The sequence below is a fragment of the Bos indicus genome, chromosome 21 (assembly GCF_029378745.1).
Source record: "Bos indicus isolate NIAB-ARS_2022 breed Sahiwal x Tharparkar chromosome 21, NIAB-ARS_B.indTharparkar_mat_pri_1.0, whole genome shotgun sequence".
Classification (NCBI taxonomy): Eukaryota; Metazoa; Chordata; class Mammalia; order Artiodactyla; family Bovidae; genus Bos; species Bos indicus.
In genome coordinates, this window is record NC_091780.1 from 65,017,485 (window position 1) to 65,038,771 (window position 21,287).

The following is a 21,287-nucleotide window of genomic DNA, read 5'->3' on the forward strand; positions in this document are numbered from 1 at the left end:
TTAAAAATTTACTTCAAAGGTAAATTTTGAGTACTTGAAAGGTACTAGGGATCAGGCAGTGAGAGCTGGGCCTTGGGTGTTACTATGTAGCCAAGAAGTGGGGGGGATGGGGCATCTGAGGTGAAAGTGCCAGAAAACAGGTCTGGTCCACACAGTGTTTATTTATTTATTTATCCATTGCATTTGTAATGGGCTTGACTGGGGTCTTTCATCTTCTGTGTTGGTTCTTCCCTTTTCCAGTTCTTTGCATGGATTTATTATCACTTGAAGACAATGTTCTCAGGACGTCTTTCGTTAATTTAGTTTAATGTCCTCAGTTCTTCAAGTTACTCATAATTTATCTCTAATTAGTGGTCCTTTTGAGGACTTCCCTTTCACTGAGCTCTGACCCACTGACGTCATTAGTGGAAGTCCCTCAGTTGTGTCAGACTCTTTGAGACCCCATGGACCATCCATGGGATTCTCCAGGCCGGAATACTGGAGGGGGTAGCCTTTCCCCTCTCCAGGGGATCTTCCCAATCCAGAGGTCGAACCCAGGTCTCCCGAATTGCAGGCGGATTCTTTACCAGCTGAGCCACAAGGGACATTATTAGCATTTAAAAATTTAAGTTCTCTAACATTAGCCTGAACACAGAAAAATGTTGGGCCTGGCACTCAATTGAAACCCTTTATACAAAACAGAAACACCACACTTGGAGCCTCTGTGCCTGTAAACAGTTGAAAATCAAATGTACCCATTCTTGTACTGAGATTTCTGACTGAGCATCTTTAGGGACTTCCTATCCTAGGAAGAAGGAAAATGCCCTCCTGGATTTGTGTCACTGTGTAAGTGTAAACAGGACACTGAGGACAGAGTCCTGGCTAGAAGAGCAGCCCTAGAAAGAGAACCACCTGGAGAGAGTGTCCGCACCTGTGGGTGAGGCAGGCCGCATCACTGGGACCGCACAGGCGGACAGAATCACTCTGAGTTTTATCGAGTCCCCTGTGCTGATTCGGAGAAGGTAGTGGCACCCCACTCCAGTACTCTTGCCTGGAAAATCCCATGGACGGAGGAGCTGCAGTCCATGGGGTCGCTGAGGGTCGGACACGACTGAGCAACTTCACTTTCACTTTTCACTTTCATGCATTGGAGAAGGAAATGGCAACCCACTCCAGTGTTCTTGCCTGGAGAATTCCAGGGATGGGGGAACCTGGTGGGTTGCCATCTATGGGGTCTCCCAGAGTCGGACACGACTGAAGTGACTTAGCAGCAGTAGCAGCTGTGCTGATTGCTGGGCTGTGGGTAGAAGACATGATTATCCACTCATGTAGCTTATCGCCAAGAAGCTAGAGCACAGGTACCTCACAGTCAGTGAGCCTAAACTTAGACTCACCATTACTGTCTTTATGAGCAGTTGGTATTTGGCAAAGATGCCAAGAAAATTCAAGGGGGAAAACACCCTTTTCAACAGATGCTGGGACACCTGATTATCAACATACAGAAGTTGAATCCCCTACTTCCATATACAAAAGTTAACTTTTAGATTATGAACTTAAATGTTGAAGCTAACCCTTTTTTTTTTTTTTTTAATAAATATGTCTTTCTTTACTTATCTGTATTTTTGGCCGTGCTGGGTCCCCGTTGCTGCGGGAGGGCTCTTTCCACTCTAGTTGCGGTGCTGGGGCCTCTCGTCGAGGGGGCTTCCCCAGAGTCACTGCAGCCTGGGTGCTCCAAAATGTAGGCTCCTTGGTTGAGGCACATGGACTCGGTTGCCCCTTGGCATGTGGGATCTCCCCGGACCAGCGTCCCTTGCATTGCAAGGCAGATTCTTAACCACTGGACCACCAGGGAAGCCTGCTAAAACTTTCTTACAGGAGAAAATATAAGAGTAAATCTTGAATTTGGCAATGTTTTTTTAGATGTAACACCAAAACACAAGTCATAAAAGAAAAAAAAATAAATTGGATTTCATCTAAACTAAAAACATGTGCTGCAAATCATACTGTTAAGAAAGTGAGAAGACAACTCACAGAATGAGAGAAAGTACCTGATGAGGGATTTACATCTAAAATACACAACGAAGTCTTCCACCTCAGTAATAAAAAGACAACCCACCTTAAAAGGGGGCAAATGATTCAAATGGACACTTTTCCAGAGAAGAGATACACATGGCCAATAGATACACGAACAGGTGCTCAGCATCATTAGATATGAGGACGGACAAACCAGACCACAGTGAGGTACCTCTGGCCTCTCACTGGACTCAGAAGGACGGATGAGGCTTCCGCAGTGGCCCAGGGGTAGAGAGTCTGCCTGCCAATGCAGGGACGCAGGTTCGATCCCTGGTCTGGGAAGATTCTGCATGCCTCAGAGCAACTAAACCCGTAAGCCGCAACTGCTGAGCCATTGTTCTAGAGCCCGTGCTCAGCAACAAGAGAAGCCACTGCAGTGAGGAGCTCGGGCCCCTCAGTGAAGGGTAGCCCCCGCTGTCTGCATCTAGAGAAAGCCTGCTGACAACCGCGAAGACCCAGCACAGCCAAAAATGAATTTTTTTTTTTTTATAAAAGGACAGCTAATAACAAATGTTGATGAGGATGTGGGTAATTAATCTTCACACATTGGGTAAGTGACTCTGTAGATAAATCTCATATTGGAAACCTCAAACATCGCCTGGGAGAATGTACAGTTGCTTTGGGAAACAGTCTGGTCGATCTTCAGAATGTTAAGCGTAGAGTTTCCTTATGTCTCAGCGTTTCCACGTTGAGGCATATACCCAAGAGAAATGAAATGTACCTCCATACAAAACTGTACATGAGTGTTCATAGGAGCTTTATTTGTAGTAGCCAAACAGTGAAAAGGACCCAAATGTCTACGTCCTTATGAATGGATCAATAAAATGTGGTACAGTGGGATATTATTCAGCAATAAAAAAGGAACGAGGTGCCCATCCTGATAAAACATGGGGGAACCTTGAGAATATTATGCTGTGAGAAAGAAGCCCGTTACAGAAGACCACATACTGTGTGATTCCGTTTATATGAAATGTCCAGAAGAGGCAAGTTTGTAGGGACAGGAAGTAGGTTAGTAGGTGCTGAGGTTAAGGGGTGAGAATGGGGGGTGGCTGCTGGTGGGTGTGAGGTTTTTGTTTGGGGGGTGATAAAAACAGTGTAAAATTAGATTGCAGGGATGGTCACACTGCTTTGTAAGTATACTAAACAGTCGCTGAATTGTGTACTTAAATGGGTTACTTCTATGGAATGAAAATCTCTTTCTAAATAAATCTGCTAAAAAAAAAAAAAAAAAAACTGAATGCACTGCTCTCCTTCCCAGACTTTTCTTCCCGAATCCTCATTCTCAGTGAGCTGTGGCCCGAACTGAAACCTGGAGGCTTGATGAAGTCATTCATTGCCTCTCCCCAGATCCAGGCGGATGCGTCATCATCATTTCTTCTTCCCTAAACTATCTTTTGTCTGTTGCCCTTTCTCCGGAGCTGTGATACTGACATAAATAGGTTATCAGTAAAGTGCCGTAGTCACATTCCACTTTCCTTCTTTACCTCTTTAATTGTCTCCTCGGTATTTTGTTAAATTGTCAATACTCAACTCTGAGTTAATATTCTCTTCCTAAGTTTCTTCAGAATATTTCTCTGTCTTTCTGGATAAAGTTATAACTTCTTAGCATAGTTTATAAAGTCTTGGATGAACTAGGCTCTCTCTGCCTCTTCAGATTGGTTTCCTCTGTTCTCCAAGTTTATAAGGAACCTAGCCTCACGTGTTCTTTGTATATGACAGTCTTCCTGGTTGTGATGCCAGTTTCAAGTGTCAGCCAGCACACGTGGCACCGTGTGGACAGCACAGATCATGGAGTTTCCATTATTGCATCATAAGCACTCACTAAATGAATGAATCTTCGCTCAGTAAATATTTCCTGAGTGAATGAGTGTGATCATAGCCATTATATGTGACAGGAATTCACCCAGCGTCTGCTCTTATAATTTTGGTGGTTAGGTGTTCCCTGGGTTATTAGGTTAGTAACCCAGCCCTAGGTGTCTCTCCCTTCTTCTTATATTCAGTGTGTATTTGCTTCTCTGAAAAATGTGTGCTAATTGATCCAAGTCCTACATCATCCATCACAGCACCCAAGTTATTAGACTGTGGTGGTCATTTCCTTGACTTTGCCCCGGGTGAAACACCCTGCTCTCTGGAGCTGTGTAGAACAGGCTCCAGTCCGTCTGTGGTTCTCACGCATTGTTGACTCCAGGTGCGTCGTGGCTGTGGTGAGACGGGCGCAGAATTCTGATAGGTATGTTTCCGGGTGTGCAGCCCTGATTGCTGTGAGTTTCAGAATCTGGCACAAAGTCCAGTGAGGAGGCAGTAGCAGGCTGAAAGAATTGTTCACCTAAAGTATGTTGCATAAGCTCAAGACTCTTCAAGCTTTTTTTAGAGGGGAGCATTTTCTGTCACCGAGTTTGTGACAAGTAAATTCTTGTCTGAAAGTATTTCTTACTTCACTACTATTAAGGCACCTCTGTTTTTAAATCACAAAAATAGTTGATCATAGTAGAAAATTTAAAGGCAATGGGTCAGCAAAAATAAGAGGAAAAGCAGCCTCATCACATCGCCCAGGCGGTCACTGTCGACTTTCTGCTCTGGGGCCTTTTCTTCTGACCACACGTTAAAAAAAGATGTATATCTTGTGGATTTGTTCTGTGCATACAGCTTTGTAGTCTTTTTTATGTACCAGTGCATCCTGTTTAACGGCATACTTGTGAAATATTCTAGTGCTTAGCTTTTTTCAACATTTTATTATGAAAATTTTCAGACGTCAAAAAATCGAGCTACCTGGTAAATGCATATATCCCGCCACCATCCCACCGCATAAGCTTTGTCACTCTCTGTCCATTTACCCACCTCTCCTGTTGGTCCACGTTGTTTCTTTCAGAAGAGTTTACCTTCTAACAGTTTGCTAGTCTTTTGTTGACTGGAGGTATCTAGATTATCTAACCAGTCCTCATTGTTGGATATTTAGGTTCTTCTCCATTTATATTATGGTTGTCTCTCATTGTTGAGTTTTGAGATTTCTGGATATAAGCCAGAAATCTCCTCTGGTTACTCATTCTGAACATAAGCCATTTATCAGCTCTGTGATTTACCCCCATCTGTAGCTTGCCCTTTCATCTTCTTGGTGGTGTCTTGAAGCACGTCTTTGATTTAGATGAAGTCCAGCCCACCAACACTTTCTTCTGTGAATCCTTCTCTGCCCAAGTCAAGATCAGGGAGATTTTCTCCTGTGTTTTCCTCTTGAGGTTTATAGTTTTAACTCTTACACTACATCTGTGACCCACTTAAGGATCGATGCGGTAATTCTTAAGTGCTGTAGGAAGTAAGGTCTCTGTTCATTTTTTATACAGATTCTGCATTGTTTTGCACCGTCTGTTGGAGAGACTGCCCTCTCCCCGTTGAGTTGCCATTGCGCCTTTGTTGCAGGTCATTTGTGTACTCTTCCATGATTTGCTACAACATAAAATAAATTCCTCCTTTTTATTTCTTTTTTTTTTGGTGGCTTGAACAGCAGGCGTCTGCTTCTCACGGTTGTGGTGCCGAGGGAGACCATTTGCTTTTTTCTTTTCTGCCTCTGCTCCTTTCAGCTTCACTCGCCAAGCGTTTTGGAAACAGTGTCCTTGCCATGGCGGCTCCCATCTCAGCTACTGGTGACGGGTAGTAGAGGCGTGAGGGTGTGTAAAGAATCGGGGTGGGGGGGGTGCGGGGCGGGGTGGCCTCGCTTCTTACCCTTTCTCCCATCCACCAGGGTTGGTTATTTGCTTGGGAAAGTAAGAGATAACTGTTAAAGAGTGCCTAACCGTGAAAATTGCATAAGAACGACGACTGAATAGATGCTTTAACTGTGGAGGAAGTGTCGTCTGGCATGTCCTAGGATGTCAGCAAAGTTCAGAAACCTTTCTTAAGATTAAAAGTTTCCTCTATTACTCTCTCTTTTGAAGTCAGCTCTCTCGGGGCAGTCATCTAATCGTATTTTATAGATTGTGGAAATACGATTAAGTGTAAAAGTGCAGCTTAGAAAGACCTGAACTCTGCTTCACCATTTATGTACTTACTAATAATAAGGGTAGCAGGGACTTCCCCAGCGGTCCAGTGGTTAAGAATCCGCCCTCCAGTGCAGGGCTCAGGTTTGATCCCTAGTCAGGGAACTAAGATTCCGCATGCCAGTGGGCAGCTAAGTCCGTGCGCCACAGCTAGAGAGCCCCGTGCTGTGATGAAAACCCTGTGGGCCATAGCTATGACCCACTGCAGCCAAATAAGTAAAGTGTTAAAAATAGGAATAATAGTAAAGGATAGCAGTAGCTCGTATTAATGAGTACTTTTCACATGCCCTCCCTGTTCCAACACTGAACACACATCATCTCTTTATGGTTCTCACAGAAGGTAGCTGAGGTGCTCCCACATTCTCTTTTCATGCTGAGGAGCCTGGGGCACAAAGAGACCAGTGAGCTGCCCGCGTGGTAGACAGCACGGGCCCCAGCAGGCCCCAGGTTTGAGCGTCCCAGCACGGTACAGCTCAGAACCGACAGTGCTGGAGCTCCAGACACTGTTTAACCTGTGACCCTCGCCTTCAGTTAGTACTCGAATAGTCCCCGTGTTTTTTAAACATTCATTTTAAAAATTGGTTGTACACATAATTGTTTACCCAAATGTGGCTCTGTCAGCATGTCTGGTATGGTTAACGTATAACAGATTGGCTTTTCTTTGAGTAATTTCAACTCAGAAGCAGAAGGAAAAGGCGGTTCAGTTTCTTGTATTGGTTGCTGTTCTTGCCTAAAGGGCAGGGTGATGGCGTCCTGCACATATTAATCAGCGCGTAGGCTCATCCCTTACATGTAATAGTCATGGTCTGGAGACTGGGGGTTTACTGCCACAGTTGGGCGTATGGTGTATTCTCAGTGTCCACTGACCTGGATTCTGGGAGAGGATAGAAAGGCTTAGGACAGGGAGGGTATAGGGAGCAGGGATGAAGTAGGGTTGTCATGGAGACAGGCTGAGGATGGACAGAGGAGATCTGGGTTCTGCCCGTGCTCACTGGTGGTCTTGGTGAATCATTCCCCTCCTCTGAGCCTCATCGTCACCACTGATCTATCTGTGAATGGAGAGGATCGAACTAAATGATGTCCCAGGCCCAATACGGTGTGGTTTCTGTGGTTCTGTGGAGCTTTCTGACCCAGAACAGAACTATTCAGGGTGTTGGACATCCACAGTTAGGGCAGCGTAAGTCAGCGTGAGGTGATCCATAGGAAGAGTGAAGGAATCTGCAGATGCTGCTCCCGGGGTCAGCCTCTGGCCCGGCCCCTGATGAAGCAGGACTGAAGGCGTGCTTTCTTCTCCCTCCGTCTGCACCTTTCCCAAATGGAAGTACCATGTGAGGTCCCTTTCTGTTAGCAAGCAGCTCTGGCAGGATAAGGCTCGACTCTGGTCATGGCAAACCTCCTAACCCCACGGGTCTGTGGCTTCGCCCTCCGTACAGTCAGGACGATAGCCCCACCTTGCTCACCAGGGCAGGGGCTTCTTTGGCCACCCTGATGGGTTCTGTGAACGTCGACAGTCACTGAGGTGCTTCCCAGCCAGAGACTGAGTGTGTCTGTGAGGTAAGGGTTTCAGCTGGAGGCACCCAGGATAGCTTAGTCCTTCCTCTTAAACAGTGGGAAGAAGTAAGGGTTCCCATGGTTACCATCAGGAGACCAGAACTGCAAGCACCCAGCGCTGAGGGCGGCTCCTCGGTTCTGTGCTGTACAGTCTGACCTAGACCAGGGTTTCTTGAGAGGCAGTGATTCCAGTCAGATCAAGGTAGACTTTATTTTCAGATAGATAGGGATTAGGGTATTCTAGGAAAGCTCATGAAGGTCAGTAAATTAGTACTAATTAATAAAATCCACCCGGTTCTCAGGTTTTAAAGGCTACTTGAATTAAGTTTATTGGAGCCAAGAGGCTGTAAAATAAATCGACCCAAAAAACTCCCATAATAATCATAGTAATAAGTCTTTCCTTTTATAGTGTCTTACACTGTACAGAAAAGTTTTACATAATAATCACAACATCCCACAGGGTAAGTAAACATTATACTCACTTTCTAGCTATAAAAACAGACTCAGAGAGACAGCCTGTCCAGTGTCACGCAGTTTGTCATCAGCAGACCTGGCACTCGGGGAGAGATGAGCTCGTTTTTATTGAACTTCTGCTAAATGCGGACTGCTTTCCCGTTCACCGTCTCACTTGTTCAGTTGCTAAGCCGTGCCCGACTGTTTGCGACTCCATGAACTGCTGCATGCCAGGCTTCCCTGTCCTTCACTGTTTAATCCACATATAGTCTTGAGTTGGTATAATCCCGTTATATAGATGAAGAAACTGAGGGTCAAAGGGGCTAAAATAAGTTGTTCAAGCTTAACAACTAAGAAGTGACAGAACTGGTATTTGAAAATCTGGATTTTTTTTTTTTTTTTTAAAGTATTTATTTAGCTGTGAAAGTGAAAGTTGCTCAGTCGTGTCCAACTCTTTGTGACCCCATGGTCTATACAGTCCATGGAATTCTCCAGGCCAGAATACTAGAGTGGGTAGCCTTTCCTTTCTCCAGAGGATCTTCCCAACCCAGAGATCAAACCCAGGTCTCCTGCATTGCAGGTGGATTCTTTACCTGCTGAGCCACAAGGGAAGCCCTTTGTTTAGCTGTGCTGAGTCTTATTTGCAGCTTTGAACTCCTAGTTGCAGCATGTGGGAATCTAGTTCCCTGACTAGGGATTGAACCCAGGCCCCCCATATTGGGAGTGTGGAGTCTTAGCCACTGGACCACCAGGGAAGTCCCCAGAACTGGTATTTAAATTCAGCTGTTGTTTGGCTCCAAAACTCAGCACTGCTGCACTCTCTTGCCTCTCAATTCATCTGTTCCTTAGTTCACTCAACAGGTGTTTATTCTGTACCTGGGAGTGTTTCAGGCCTAGTCTCAGGCTCCACAGCTTGCTCTCATTTGAGATTGCCTGTCTCATGAAATCAGTTAGAGTCGCATTGTCTGTATGAGGCTATGGTTTTTCCAGGAGTCATGTATGGATGTGAGAGTTGGATCATAAAGAAAGCTGAGCGCCAAAGAATTGATGCTTTTGAACGGTGGTGTTGGAGAAGACTCTTGAGAGTCCCTTGGACTGCAAGGATATCCAACCAGTCCATCCTAAATGAAATCAGTCCTAAATATTCATCAGATCAGATCAGATCAGTTGCTCAGTCGTGTCCGACTCTTTGCAACCCCATGAATCGCAGCACGCCAGGCCTCCCTGTCCATCACCAACTCCCGGAGTTCACTCAGACTCACATCCATCGAGTCAGTGATGCCATCCAGCCATCTCATCCTCTGTCGTCCCCTTCTCCTCCTGCCCCCAATCCCTCCCAGCATCAGGGTCTTTTCCAATGAATCAACTCTTCTCATGAGGTGGCCAAAGTACTGGAGTTTCAGCTTTAGCATCATTCCTTCCAAAGAAATCCCAGGGCTGATCTCCTTCAGAATGGACTGGTTGGATCTCCTTGCAGTCCAAGGGACTCTCAAGAGTCTTCTCCAACACCACAGTTCAAAAGCATCAATTCTTCGGTGCTCAGCCTTCTTCACAGTCCAACTCTCACATCCATACATGACCACAGGAAAAACCATAGCCTTGACTAGACGAACCTTTGTTGGCAAAGTAACGTCTCTGCTTTTGAACATGCTATCTAGGTTGGTCATAACCTTCCTTCCAAGGAGTAAGCATCTTTTAATTTCATGGCTGCAGTCACCATCTGCAGTGATTTTGGAGCCCAGAAAAATAAAGTCTGACACTGTTTCCACTGTTTCCCCATCTATTTCCCATGAAGTGATGGGACCAGATACCATGATCTTTGTTTTCTGAATGCTGAGCTTTAAGCCAACTTTTTCACTCTCCACTTTCACTTTCATCAAGAGGCTTTTGAGTTCCTCTTCACTTTCTGCCATAAGGGTGGTGTCATCTGCATATCTGAGGTTATTGATATTTCTCCCGGCAATCTTGATTCCAGGTTGTGTTTCTTCCAGTCTAGCGTTTCTCATGATGTACTCTGCATATAAGTTAAACAAACAGGGTGACAATATACAGCCTTGACAAACTCCTTTTCCTATTTGGAACCAGTCTGTTGTTTCATGTCCAGTTCTAACTGTTGCTTCCTGACCTGCATACAAATTTCTTAATGCTGAAGCTCAAATATTTTGGCCACCTGATACAAAGAACTGACTCATTCGAAAAGACCCTGATGCTGGGAAAGATTGAAGGAAGGAGGAGAAGGGGATGACAGACGATGAGGTGGTTGGATGGCATCACCAACTCAACGGACATGAGTTTGAGTCAACTCTGGGAGTTGGTGATGGACAGGGAGGCCTGTCGTGCTGCAGTCCACGGGATCTCAAAAGAGGCTGACACGATGAAGCAACTGAACTGAGGATATATATAAAATAGTGTTGTTGGTTTTATAAAAACCATACCTATTCATTGTAAAAATTCAGCGATATAGGAAGGTACACAGAAAAATGAAGTGCAGATGACCAGGGCATGTCAGTCTCCTGGAGATAAACAGTTGTTAGCATTTTGGCCAACACACTTCCAAACATTTCTCTAGGCCCATATATGCAGAAAGAAGTGCAACAGTAACAGAGCAGCTCTGCCTAAGAGCTGCTTCCTAGCAGTGTCACGTGTACCGTGTGGATTTTCACCTAAGCCCCGTGGGGTGACGGTGTCTCCCCACTTCTCAGAAGGGGGCTGGCGTCGACAGTAGTGCGGCAACCCGCCCCGTGGTGCGGAGCTCTGCGTCTGAAGGCCAGCCTGTGAGTCCTGTGCTGGGTCGTATGTGACGGACAAGCCGACCTTGTGTTACTGCAATTTGCAGATAACTACTTTTCTTTTTTTTAACACATGGTAGGTTTGTGGTGTTGGCGCCACTTTCCCAGCAGCCTTTGCTCCCTTCATGTCTCTGTGCCACGTTTTGGTAATTCTCGCAACATCTCACAGTTTTATTTATCATTACTGTACTTGTTATGTGATCAGCGATCTTTGTTCTACAACAACTCACTGAAGTCTCAGATGATGGCTAGCGTTTTTTTAAGTCATAAAGTATTTCTAAGCTAAAGTAAGTACATTTTCTTAAAACAGTGCTACTGTACACTTCATAGGCTATAATGTAAATGTGACTCTTATGTACACTGAGAAACCAAAGAATTTGGGTGATTCACTTTATTCGGATATTCTCTTTACCACGGTGATCTGGAGCTGAACACCCAGTATCTCCGTGGTGTGCCTTACATGGTGGTGCATAAGGGAGAATACACTGCAGGCCTTTCTATAACTTGCTTTATTGTTTGACTTGAGGAGGTGTTTATCGTACAACAGTGATTAACAATTTGTAATAATCCTCTGTAGTATTTTTACTCAACAGTAGTAATGTCTCGGCAGTTAATGTCAATCTCTCTCTTTGTGTATACTGTACTTTGTTTGACAAGTCCCTTGTTGAGGATGCTTAGTTTATTCCCAGTTTTTTGCTATTTTAAGTAATAAAGGAATCCACATCTTCATCCCTTTGGGTTCTAACTTGTTCTTTAGAGGAGGAGGACAGAATGCCCCCCGCCACCCTCCTGGTGAGAATCACTAGTGTTAGAGCGCTCAGTGGTTCTGCAACCTGACCATGCATCAGACTCCCCTGGAGAGCTTGTTAAAAATGCAGCTTGCTGGGTTCCATCCTCCCAGAGACTCTGACTTATTTAGTCTGGGGAGAGGGCTGAGGGTTTTCCTTTTTGACAAGTTCCCAGGTGATGCTGACCCTGCTGGCCAAGGACCCCGCTTTTGAGAGCCACTGATGTAAAGGAAAAGCACTTAAGTGGAAATCAGGAGACTTCAGTTCTTATTCCAGCTCTGACAGTAGTCAGGTGACCCTAGACAGAAAAGGGAAAGTGTTGGTTTCTCGGTCATGTCCGACTCTTTGTGACCCCATGGACTGTAGCCTGCCAGGCTCCTCTGTCCATGGAATTCTCTAGGCAAGAATACTGGAGTGGGTAGCCATTGGATCTTCCCGACCCAGGGATCGAACCTGGGTCTCGTGCCTTGGCAGGCAGATTCTTTACCATCTGAGCCACCAGGGAAGCCCGACCCTAGATGGGGTGCTGTGTTTTTCTCTTGTGGTCAAAGTGAGAGGATCGGACTGACATTTTTCTTAGACCGTTTATCTCATCAGTGAGAACTATGAAATCCTTCAAAATCTGTGTTCTACTCGTGGCATACAGTGGCTGTTGAGATTTGGTTCATGTAATGCCTGTGTTCTTTTTGCCCTCTATTTTCTTTCTTTTATTCGTTATTTACTGTGGGGTCCATGGAAGGTAGTATCATAAGAGAGATGAATGGTTTGAGAGTGAGGCTTGAAAATGATGAAGTGCTCATTTTTTTCATGTTAGCAAGAACACATCTTTTACAAAAGAACCACAGTTCCAAAGTTAGTAAGCGACCTAACAAGTCCTAGCTCAGCGTTAGCAGTCCACGGGAGGCCCGTCATCAGTTTGTCCGCATACCTGTTAATTGAAACAGCAGGGTTTATGCTGAGTGTTTTGTAAGAAGGAACATACACACCACTGCAAGAGCAATGCCAGTGAAGCTCTTTGGAAACTAAGAAGCAGTGCTATTTTGGATGAGGGAAAATACCACCCTGTACATGAGAGCGGGAAATCAGAAGTAGAGAAAGCTTATCAGAAGTAATACATGAGAAAGAAAGACTGGCTTTTAGAGGGAAAAAAATACATTTATCTAAAGCAGGACTTTTCAAGTGACAAGTCTCTCAGGCGTATTCATGCGATTTCATTGTCATCATCGCCGCCATCAGAATGTTTGTTAAACGAAGGTTTTCCTTTTTCGTCCTTGTAGATTAGGAAGGATTCGCGTGGCCAGGGTTGGAGCCCAGCCCCAGGCCTTAGGTGTTCACAATATAGAGACAACTGCCAGCATGGGTCCCTTCAGACCTGTGTGGTGGTATTTTACATATATGCGTTTACCCCTCTATGTTGCTTCCCTGCTTCCAGGCAGAATATCTTCGTCCCTGCCTTGCCAGAAGGTGCCAGAAATCCCTGGTGTTCACTCATGGGGTCTCTGCTGTGACGTGAATATTTGTGTTCCCCCTCAAGATTCACCAGGGCTTCCCTGGTGGCTCAGTGGATAGAGTCTGCCTGCGGTGTGGGAGAAATGTGTTCGATCTCTGGATTGGGAAGATCCCCTGGAGAAGGAAATGGCAACCCACTCCAGTATCCTTGCCTGGAGAATCCCATGGACAGAGGAGCCTGGTGACCTACAGTCCATGGGGTCACAAAGAGTCAGACACGACTGAGTGACTAACACTTCCACTTTCTTTCCAAGATTCACATTATGTGAGGGTGTCAGGGAGGTGGGGCCTCAGGGTGGAGCTCTCAGAAGTGGGGTCCGTGCCCTTGTGAGGGACCTCACAGAGCCCCCTGGTTCTGTCCACTCTGTGAGGACCAAGCACAGTGAAATGTGCATGAGCTGGAAGAGGGCCCTCGCCTGACCACACTGGCCCTCTGCTCTCGGACTTCCAGCCTCTAGAACTGGGGGATACACACTGTTTATACGCCACCCTGTCTGTCTGTAAGCCAGCCGGAAGGCACTAGGAACATCTCCATTTCTGAAGGTTCCCACTAGACCAGTCCCCAGAGATGCCCTTCCTCACTTAGGCTCTTAGAGACACTCACTTAACATGCCAAAGCCTTTGGAATCCATTCATTCTTTCAGTTCTTCAGAACAGTTAATTAATTAATCTGTTTGTTTATTCATGCTAATTCCCTAGTCTCTGTGGAAAATACAGATATGAACAAGACATTCCCTGATTCATTTTTTTTTTTTTTGACTTCATATTATTGTGCCAGTTCATGTGGGTTTGGTTATATGTGCCTCTCTGGAGTGGGGTTGGTTAGTGACTTCCAAGCACTGTTATACTGGAAAGAAAGGAGTGCTAGGGGTGGGTTTGCGAAGTTAGGAAATTAGAGTTAATTATGGTAACTGCCTCAGAATAGCCAGAGCCTGGGGGAGGGGGCTCTGAATCAGCTCCGATGAATCACATTTCCCTTTTTGTCTTTAAAGAGGACCCACAAGGCGGTAGAGGAGAGAATTCAGAGAAGCACTGAAGACTGGAGCTTCTAGAAAACAAGGCCCCCAAATTTCAGAATCATTTGACCTAGGAAGACTAAGCAATAATTTAGAACTGACTTCAATTTTTTGAAGGATTATTGTTGTTATTATTTTTTTTTTTTTCAAACTAAGAGGATGTAAATGAGGCAGAAGCAAAAATGGATCAGATAGGAAAGAACAGCTTCTTATCCATTGCAACCAGTCCATTGGAATGGATGATAAGCTAGGTTTAGGCATTGTAGAGATACTTTAGGAAAATTACCTAAAATTTGGAGAAAAGGCAAACTGATTATCGTGTGCCTTTCCAAGGTCACTCGAGAGCGTTATCTGGTAAGCCAATCTAAAGAGTATCTGACTTTTGTCAAGTTAGATTTTAACTTGTAAAAAAATCGAGAAGTGAAAAGTGAATTTTATTATCCAGTAGAGCTCTTAATGATTTCTGTTCAGTAGGAAAGATAACCTCAAAGGTTATAGTTTAATTGCTCTGTAGGACATTAGCCAGGTTTGTATCAACTTGGCAAGATTATTACAGCATTCTTTCTTCTCCACCAAGTTTATTTGTGTTTCTTTTGTTGCATTTGAACCAGCTTTGCCATCCTGCTTTTTCCCTCATGAAGGACTTACTTGATACATACATACTATATATTGGCATGAGAGTTCCCTTTTCAGCTTTTTGAAAATTATACTTTGATAGAAGTGAATGCATGTGGAGGAGATAAGCATCTCAGGTAGCTTACCCAGGAGTGGGGTTCCGGGTCCTTTCAGCCCTGAACACCGGTGTTCATCTAAATTCTCTTGGTCACCCAGATAGTACATTGCATTTATGGATCCTCTAACTCTCTGCCCTGGATGAATACTTAAAACTCCTGCTTTATCAAGATCTCAGATGACACAGAGCAGAGAGAATCATTTCTTTTGTTGTGAAGACCAGCACCGTTACTGATTTGTATAGCACGCACAGTTATAGAACACTGGCACACCGACTGTTGGATCTGATCTTCTCTGTTTCCTTGTGAGGGAGCGGGGCAGGAACAGCTGCCCCACTTTACAGGTGAGCACGTTGAGAGTCCAGTAAAGTCACGGCCGCTTGGCTGCTGAGGAATGGCGCTGGGACCGCAGCCCAGCCCTTCCCACTCCACGCTCATCAGCAGCTACATGACGGAACCCAGATTCAAGAGGATTCTGGTAAGAACAGTGAACTGAAGTAGGGAAAAGACCTGAACCCTGGCTCCAGACTGCTTTCATATGGATTCACAGGTACGACTCTGAGGCTGTAGTTTTGGAGTCTGTGTGCCCTGTTCCTGACTGTTGGAGAGACCCGAAATGTGTCTGAATCTTCCCTCACTGCCCTGCCACCCCCGCCCCTCTACTCAGGGATTGAGCAGTGCTGGACACACAGCAGGTATCCAGGAGACACTTCCTGATTGAATGGGGACATTTGTTTTACACGCATGTATATCTTGATCTCCCTCTATTCCTGGTAAGACTCTCTTGGCAAATTTCTGCCTATCTGGGTGACATTGGCCCAGCTGCACTTATTCATTCAAAAGAATAATCTGCCCTTTGATTTGACGCTTGCACCGGAAAGAGGACTGCTGACTTGACCCAATTCTGTCTTTTTTTATGAAATCTTCTCTAAATCTGCCAGTTGCTGATTTATTAATTCAACAGATATTTATTGACTAACTCTCTGTGCCAGGCCCTGCGGTAAAGACTAGACCAGGCCTCCTCTCTTCCTTTGGTTCATGGTCCTGGTGGTGTCTTAGTATTTCTGTTGAAATATTTTCAGTCTTTGCTTCATTAGTAATTCACAAAATAACATGAAACAACTGAGTTGTGAAAAAGACTCTTAGGAATTGCCTGGTGGCACAGTGGGTAAGAATCTGCCTGCCAGTGCAGGGGCCGTGAGTTCGATCCCTGGTCTGGGAAGATTCCACATGCAGCGAGGCCCTTGCACCACCACTCCTGAGCCCGAGCTCTGCAACTCCTGAAGCCCACGCACCCAGAGCCTGTGCCACGGTAAGAGAAGCCACCACGGTGAGAAGCCTGTACACCGCACGAAGCGTCGTCCCCAGTCGCCACCACTAAAGAAAGCCCGAGCAAAGCAGCAAAGACCAAGCACGGCCAAAAGTTATGTAAATAAAAAAAAAATTTTAAAGACTCTAAGTTCAGTTCAGTCACTGAGTCGTGTCCGACTCTTTGCGACCCCATGGACTGCAGCACGCCAGGCTTCCCTGTCCATCACCAACTGCTGGAGCTTACTCAAACTCTAAAAAGACTCTCAAACGTGCTCCACACCCACCCATTCTTCTCTTTGGTCCGATGCCCGTCCCCGCTCTCTCTTGCTTGCACGGGGCCTGCAGCTTCTCCCACTTCCTCATGCTCCTTTGCTCAGTCATGTCGACTCTGTGAGTGTCGACTGAAGTCTGCCAGGCTCCTCTGTCCATGGCATTCTCCAGGCAAGAATACTGGAGTGGGTTGCCATTTCCTTCTCCAGGGGATCTTCCCGATACAGAGATCGACTCTGCATCTCCTACTTGAGCTGGCTGATTCTTTACCATTGAGCTGCCTGGGAAGCCTCTCCCACTGCCCCCTAAAAACGACAATCAGCTCCTGTTAGGCCATTGTCTAAAGCTCTCCAGCAGCTTCCCTGTCATAAAGCCCTGCTTCCCCTCTGTCTCCATCTCCCTCTACTCCCTTCCTTCCTGGTCCAGCCACACTGGGGAAAGGGGTGGAAACCAAGCCAGTCTCCTCCCGCCTTGGGCCTCTGTGCCGGCTGTGTTGTCTGCTGACGCTGATCGTCCCTGGTATTTTCACCACTGTCCCCGCTAGTCCCTTGGATCTCAGCGTAACTCTCGCTCCCTGAGAGGGGCCTTTCCTGTCACCTCTTCTAAGTTCAGCAGCCCTTCGTCACTCTGGTACTTAACCCTGTTTTATCGTCTTTCTCTTACTCATTTATCGTCTGGTTTTCTTCATTAGAGTGTGTAGCTAGGGGCTTTAGCTTTTCCCTGAGAAAGTTGTGGAGGGGATGCAAGGACAGTTTTCAGTGGCCTGGTTCAGGTGCTCAGAGAGTGCTGATTGGGCCAGAGGTTGATGAAGACGGGAGTGCAGAAGTGATTACCGGTGAGCTGCTCGTGAGCAGTGGCAGGTGAAAATGGATTGTGATTGTGTTTGCTTAATGGTAGAATGCCTTTTTTTTTTTTAAGAAATTTAAATAGAATTCTTGAAATGGAGGTAAAGGATGGTTTTATTTAAAGCTTTTGTTTTAAAGTTAAGTGTCACTGTAGGAATTCAGGTGACTGACGTGATTTGGGGAGGAGGAATTAGTTCAGAGTGTGGGACTCATACATTTCCTATTGGTTCAAGAAAGTGGGGGTTCTGTTTGTTTTTAATTTTTTTGAAAGGTTAATTCAACTGGAACAAAAGTGCATTCAAAACATTTCTGACCAAAGACCTGCTCTGTGGCTAGGAATGTGTTCTGCCTTGTGAAGACTTAGAAAGGACTGAAAACAGGGTCACTGCCTGTGGGCTCCCCACCAGCTCAGAATAAGAGAGTTCAGAGCTGGTGACTCCAGATTGTGACAAGTTTCTCTTGAAGTTGTGTTCGCACAGCAAGCGTGTCGTTTCACCTGCATTGTCCACATGTTCCTGATGGAGGTGGTGAGGTGCCAGACTCCTCTGGTCTCTCTTCTTGCCAGCCCCCTTCCCCCCTGTCCCCAGGGGCTCTCACCTGGTCAAAGACCTAAGACATGGGAAGGACAGAGGTTCTTCCTGAGCACTAGATGGTATGTGAGATTTTTAGAACATAGCTCTTGGTTGTCATAGGAATTGCAGTTTTGAGCTTCCTCCAGGCTGGCTGTGGTCAGGAGGGGAATGCGCAGTCATGCCACCAGCGTCATCCCCATCCTCGGGTCGGGACTGAGGCTCAGGTGGGGAAGAGTCCTGTCTTCCCAAGGCTCCCCAGGCAGGTAGTCATAGAGCTGGGCTCGGAACCCCACTGTCCATAACCTCTGTGGGGCAGAGGTGGGGAGACCTCCTGCATCAGGGTCCCAGGTTGATGAGGTGGGTGGGGGAGGCAGATGGGGCTGGGTGCTGACTCCATCCTGCAGACAGTGAGGAAGGGTTATAGGGCTCAACTGGAAGGTGCTAGGGTGACTGCAGGAAGGGGTCAGATGGCCGGGAGATGAGGAATGGGGAGGGGAGTCTTAGGGAGCCGGGAGGGGGAGACCGGAAAGGCCATAGAGCTTGTTACGCTCACAGCCCCCTGCTCAGAGGAGCACGTGCGGCCAGGCCTTGAGACCGGAGTTGGATTTTCAGTTTTGCCCGTAGCTGAGTTCCCTGTACGTCCCCTCCTGCTTGGTATGTGGGGAGCTCAGCAGCAGGTGAGCAGGCCCGAGGGTGTCAGAGCGTTCCTGCTGACACCGCAGGGATGCTAGCCTCTGTTCAGATGCCCTGTTTATGTTGCTGCACATTCGTCATGGCTCCGTAAACCTGAAACCTCACATCCTAAGACAAGCGGGAAAGGAAACACCCGTGTGAGGTCCCAGGCTCACGGGGCCTCCGGGCCTGAAACCCCAGCTTGTCTGTACAGGAGCTGGGATGAGGATTCAGTGCCAGCGAGTACATCGTGAGTTCCCTTCTTGGGAACTGGGCCGTTTCACGTGGAGAGACAGGCTGCGGGCACTCTGAGCATGCGGACGCCACTGACACGGGTTTCAGACATCCTGCTCACGTAGCTTTCCAAGATTGTTGGAGGCCTGGGACACCTCCTCTTAACGACTGTGTTTTTAGCCTGTTATCTACGCGTCAGTTTCTCTGGGGACGCCTCAGGCGGCTGGCACGGCCAGTAAGTGCAGCAGGTCAGCGCTGTTCTGGGACAGCCGGGCCCGGTCAGGAGGCTTTGTCCTTAGGGTGAGCCTGGAAAGAGGAAGGGAGTTCAGAGTGTCGAGGGTGAGCTTGACAATGCCCCCCAAAGTCCAGCACGGATGGGACTCCCGGGTCTCTTAGGCCCAGTGTTTCCAGGCAGAGTCGGGGCTGGTCCTGGTGGAGGGAGGGCCAAGCCAGGTAGCAGGGAGTCTGGGGCTCTTCTGTTTTTATCCGTTGTGTGTTCATATCAGTTCCATGTCCCAGTTACATGATACAGCAAAACAAAGGCTGCAGAGGGAGCGGAAGTCCCAGAGCAGGGGCATGCTTTGTCCGAGCCTTGAGTCGTTGGCGGGTGGCCTAGGATCCCTCGTTCTGGGCGGCGTGTCCTCTCAGAAGTGCCCTCTGGAGAGCAGTGGAGCAGCTGGGAGTCCCTGTTCCTGATCCTTGGGGTCACCGGTTGTCAAGTGGTCGGGGGAGGTGCCCAGCCTTTGAGGCAGACTCCTTCCCGGTCTGGTCCCAAGGCCTGTCACCTCAGGTTCTCAGCCTTCCTCCTGGGGCAGCCAAACCCCTCTGTCAGCCCTCAGCGGTCTCCCGTCTGGCTGTAGAATCTGGGGATTCGCCAGGGCCGGCCGGAAGGGTGCCACGTCCCAGCCTGGTCTCAGGACCACAGGCTGCCTGCCAGTCAGCGAAACACATCCTCTTCTGGAGGTGGCCTGAGGCGCTTGGCTCTTTGGTGTTGGAACCCCAGGCGGGCACAAGGGTTGAAAACATTGGCATTAAACCTACCTTGGCCAAGCTCATTGCTCTGCACTTGGTAGCCATATGATCATGGGCAAGTTACTTAACCATCGTGGCCTCTGTTCTCTTATTAGTAAATTGAGGACTCACATAAAATTGTCTCGTATACACTGGGTGCTAGGTTTTGGAGATTTTTCACCATGATGAAAGTGAAAGAAGAGAGTGAGAAAGCTGGCTTGAAACTCAACATTCAGAAAACTAAGATCATGGCATCTGGTCCCATCACTTCATGGCAAATAGATGGGCAACAGTGGAAACAGTGAGAGACTTTATTTTTGGGGGCTCCAAAATCACTGCAGATGGTGACTCTAGCCATGAAATTAAAAGGCGCTTGCTCCTTGGAAGCAAAGCCAAGACCAACCTAGATACCATACTAAAAAGGTCAATTTTCATTCCAGGCCCAAAGAAGGGCGATGCCAGAGAATGTTCAGACTATTTGACAGTTGCACTCATGTCCCATGCAACTAAAGTAATGCTCAAAATCCTTCAAGCCGGGCTTCAGCAGTATGTGAACACAGGGAGCTTCGAGATACACAAGCTGGATTTAGAAAAGGCAGAGGAACCAGAGATCAAGTTGTCAGCATTCACTGATCATAGAGAAAACAAGGGGATTCCAGAAAAACATCTTCTTCATTGACCACACTAAAGCCTTTGACTGTATGAATCACAACAAACTGTGAAAAATTCTTAATGAGACGGGACTACCAGACAACCTTACCTATCTCCTGAGAAACCTGTATGCAGGTCAAGAAACAATAGTTAGAACTGGACGTGGAACAACTGAGTGTTTCCAAATTGGGAAAGAGTATGACAAGGCTGTATATTGTCACTCTGCTTATTTAACTTATATGCAGAGTACATCATGTGAAATGCTGGGCTGGATGAATCACAAGGTGGAATCAAGATTGCTGGGAGAAATATCAACAACCTCAGATATGCAGGCGATACCACTCTAATGGCACAAAGTGAAGAGCAACTAAAAAGCCTCTTGATGAAGGTGAGAGAGGAGAGTGAAAAAGCTGCCCTAAAACTCAACATTCAGAAAACTTGAGATCATGGTATCTGGTCCCATCACTTTATGGGAAATACATGGGGAAATGGAAATAGTGATAGATTTAAGTCTCTTGGACTTAAATCACTGCAGATGGTGACTGCAGCCATGAAATTAAAAGACACTTGCTCCTTGGAAGGAAAGCTATGACAAACCTATATAGCATTTTAAAAAGCAGAGGCATCACTTTATCAGCAAAAGTCTGTGTAGTCAAAGCTATTGTTTTCCTAGTAGTCATGCATAGTGAGAGCTGAACCGTAAAGAAGGCTGAGCACCAGAGAACAGATGCTTTTGAACTGTGGTGCTGGAGAAGACTCTTGAGAGTCCCCTGAATTGCAAGGAGATCAAACCAGTCAATC

At 46.6% G+C, this 21,287-nt stretch overlaps 1 non-coding gene across 1 annotated transcript; it reads right to left on the reverse strand.

Moving 5' to 3' along the window:
• Positions 1–8,769: 8,769 nt before the first annotated feature.
• TRNAG-CCC (transfer RNA glycine (anticodon CCC)) lies at positions 8,770–8,842 on the reverse strand. Its single transcript has one exon. It is a non-coding gene; the product is annotated as a tRNA-Gly (tRNA).
• Positions 8,843–21,287: the final 12,445 nt, after the last annotated feature.